Here is a 4,261-nt window from a genome sequence, read left to right as displayed (position 1 = left end):
GTTACTTGCACGAGATTCGATAGTCGGTATCCACATACCTAGTTCAATCTCGTTACCGGCAAGTCTCTTAACTCGTTCCGTAATACATCATCTTGTAACTAACTCATTAGTCACTTTTCTTGAAAGGCTTCCTATGATGTGTATTACCGAGAGGGCCCAGAGATACCTCTCCGATACTCGGAGTGACAAATCCTAATCTCGATCTATGCCAACCCAACAAACACTGAAAGTGCAACTATCCCTGGGTGGTTTTGGTAATTCCTAACAACATATAGCTCACTGAGCTAACATTATTCCAAGATGAATATTTTAGAAAAGCTCAATGGATGGCATTGCATGGATGAGGAAAGTGGATCCCTCAAAATTAAGGACAAAGGATTGGCTCAAGCTTCAAGAACAAGACTCTACATTTTATACTTTAGTGATCCAAGATCACATTGAGTCCATAGGAAAAGCCAATACTATTAAGGAGGGATGAGGTGTTGCTTAATGAGCCTCTTGCTTCATGTGCTTAGTGATATGCTCCAAAATCCTCAACTACCTTTCCATATCCACATATGACCCAAACCTAAAGTCAAACTCGGCCCCACCGATTCTTTCTATCCAGAGCCACCGAGTTTCACATGTCATAGCCACTGCCACAAACCCTAGCAAATCGGTTTCACCGATAGGGATCTCGGTCTCACCGAGATGGGATTGCAATTTCTCTATTTCCCTTCGTAACGTTTCGGTCCAACCGAAGTGAGCGATCGGTCCCACCGAGATTGCAATGTAAACTCACTGTTTCCCTTTTGTAACATTTCGGTCTCACCGAAAAGAGCAAATCGGTCCCACCGAGTTTACCTGACCAACTCTCTGGTTAGCTTATTACCAAAATCGGTCCCACCGAGTTTGTGTAATCGGTCACACCGAGATTACATTATGCCCTAACCCTAACCATATCGGTCCTACCGAGTTGCATCTCAGTCCCACCGAAAATCCTAACGGTCACTAGGTTTGCTGAATCGGTCCGACTGAGTTTAACGATTCGGTCCCACCGAGTTTGGCAGATTGTGTGTAATGGTTAGATTTTGTGTGGAGGCTATATATACCCCTCCACCCACTCTTCATTCATGGAGAGAGCCATCAGAATAGATCTTCACTTCCAATACAACTTTTCTGAGAGAGAACCACCTACCCTTGTGTTGAGCTCAAGATATTCCATTCCTACCATATGAATCTTGATCTCTAGCCTTCCCCAAGTTGCTTTCCACTCAAATCTTCTTTCCACCAAATTCAAATCCTGTGAGAGAGAGTTGAGTGTTGGGGAGACTATCATTTGAAGCACAAGAGCAAGGAGTTCATCATCAACACACCATTTGTTACTTCTTGGAGAGTGGTGTCTCCTAGATTGGCTAGGTGTCACTTGGGAGCCTCCGACAAGATTGTGGAGTTGAACCAAGGAGTTTGTAAGGGCAAGGAGATCGCCTACTTTGTGAAGATCTACCTCTAGTGAGGCAAGTCCTTCATGGGCGACGGCCGTGATGGAATAGACAAGGTTGCTTCTTCGTGGACCCTTCGTGGGTGGAGCCCTCTGTGGACTCGCACAACCGTTACCCTCCGTGGGTTGAAGTCTCCATCAACGTGGATGTACGATAGCACCACCTATCGGAACCACGACAAAAACATCCATGTCTCCAATTGCGTTTGAATCCTCCAAACCCTTCCCCTTTACATTCTTGCAAGTTGTATGCTTTACTTTCCGCTGCTCATATACTCTTTGCATGCTTGCTTGAATTGTGTGAAGATTGCTTGACTTGTGCTAAGATAGCCAAAATCTGCCAAGAACTAAAATTGGGAAAAGGATAGATTTTTATTTGGTCAAGTAGTCTAATCACCCCCCCTCTAGACATACTTCCGATCCTACAAACACCTTTGGAGATACCTGTAGAGCATCTTTATAATCATCCAGTTACGTTGTGACGTTTGATAGCACACAAGGCATTCCTCCGGTATCCGGGAGTTGCATAATCTCGTAGTCGAAGGAAGATGTATTTGACATGACGAAAGCAATAGCAATAAAACTGAACGATCAATATGCTAAGCTAACGGATGGGTCTTGTCCATCACATCATTCTCCTAATGATGTGATCACGTTCATAAAATTACAACACATGTCTATGGTTAGGAAACTTAACCATCTTTGGTTAACGAGCTAGTCTAGTAGAGGCTTACAAGGGACACGGTGTTTTGTCTATGTATCCACACATGTACCAAGTTTTCGGTTAATACAATTCTAGTATGAATAATAAACATTTATCATGATATAAGGAAATATAAAATAACAACTTTATTATTGCCTCTAGGGCATATTTCCTTCAAAATCCACAAGTCCCTTGATACTATTGCTTCTAGTATGGTGGTTGCCTCTTTGGTGTGACATTGGTACATCATGTGTAAATCTTTGGGGCAGTTCTTCCATTGCCAATGCATGCAAACATTTTTTTGACTATTTACTGTGAAGAAATAGCTCCACTGCATGCAATCAATTGAATCCAGTATACATGGAAAACCTCTTGGTGCTCCAATAGCCATCAACCTTCCTCTATATTGCATACTTGGTTCTCTCAGATACTCCGCTCCAAACACTTGCACCATGATGCGGTCAAATCTCACAGTGGTATCAAGTCATGTGCTCTCCCCCATCCGGACTATCTCTACTAGGGAAAACCCTAGTGGTAGCACTTGTTTTTAAGCTAGTAGTAGCGCTTGTGCAAGCGCTACCACTAAGGCGCTACAGCTAACTAGTAGCAGTAGCGCTGGAAAGGAAGCGCTACTGCTATACCTAGTTAGCAGTAGCGCTTTTCTATAGTAAGCGCTACTGATAGTACTAAGTAGCAGTAGCGCTTCCTCTGAAAAGCGTTGCTGCTAACTTTTCCTGTATTTTAAAAAATACAGCTTATTTTCGTTGTGGTTTTATATACAATAACTTCATCATATGATTTTATGACCATGATTAGTTATTATATATAATAGTGGGTGAAATGAATGTGCAGTAGATTCAAGTGGAGGCAACATGTGGTGCATGTCGGAAGTACTACTAATCCAAACTTGATCTAGTTTGGATTAGCAGTACTTTCGATGTGCACCACATGTTGCCTCCACTTGAATCTAATCCATGTTCATTTCACCTACTGATATATATATATAATAACTCATCATGCTCATGTAACAACTTAGCATCATGCATCATCTATCATAATAATAAATAACTCATCATTGGTATCATAATAACAAGTCATACTCATCATCATCGATCATACAACTTCTACTACTCGATACCACATCATCATCATAGTCATCTAACCAATCCTACTTAGTTGTTCTTAGCACATGATCATGAGTATTAGCTAGGACCTACTACCTTCTCCTAGGTAAAATATCATAAAACAAGATAGCCCCTGGCTCTCCATTATGGAGAATGGAGATTATCCTGTCTCCAATTCTTGCCTTTTGCGCAATCTTGCTTCCAAGAACCTCCTTACGATTGTCCATACATTTTTTTCCATTCCTTGATTACCATGTGTTCACCGGTTTTAGAAATCCGATATGGACAGGTGAGACTCATAGGATGACCTGGCTGTATGTTCAAAACATCAAGGCGAGCATTGTGATACATCAAATGAGGCACGCAATCCATCAGGATTTTCTGTTAAAAAAATAATAACTTCATAGTTAACAATGTAGTTCAGTTTTAGAAGTATGCAAAAGATGCACGGATGTCGTAATAGTAAAAAATCTTACCAGGGTATCCCCATGGAAGTTACCGTTGTTCAACACGTGCACTAGTGGCACGTATTGACCATAATTTGGAGGAGTATGGTAATAGGTATTGTAATTCTCAAGGTCAGTACAAAATGCGATCACATGATTTTTCTCCTGATAAGTTAATTCGGAGCCATCGGTGTAGTGGGTTTTGTCTACCATCTTCCGCACATTGTTTGAAGAATGAAAATAAGCTGTCAATGGAAATAAGCTGTCAACTATTTTGAAATAAACAATATAAATTAGTTAATAACTATGTTCAAGAAACTCACATCACGGTAGAATTGGAAGCGTATCAATAAGGACCCAAATGTCCATATTGTCTTGCTCGATGTCAGGATCACCAAGATCCATGGTGACAAGCATATCCTCATAAAAACCATAAATCTTGCAAAGTGCTTCCCAATTTGGGCAACCAAAATGGGTTACGCTCTGAGAATTGTACAGATTTACTTCA

This window comes from Triticum urartu, chromosome 2 (genome assembly GCF_003073215.2).
Source record: "Triticum urartu cultivar G1812 chromosome 2, Tu2.1, whole genome shotgun sequence".
Lineage (NCBI taxonomy): Eukaryota > Viridiplantae > Streptophyta > Magnoliopsida > Poales > Poaceae > Triticum > Triticum urartu.
Note: the sequence above shows the minus strand (reverse complement) of the source record.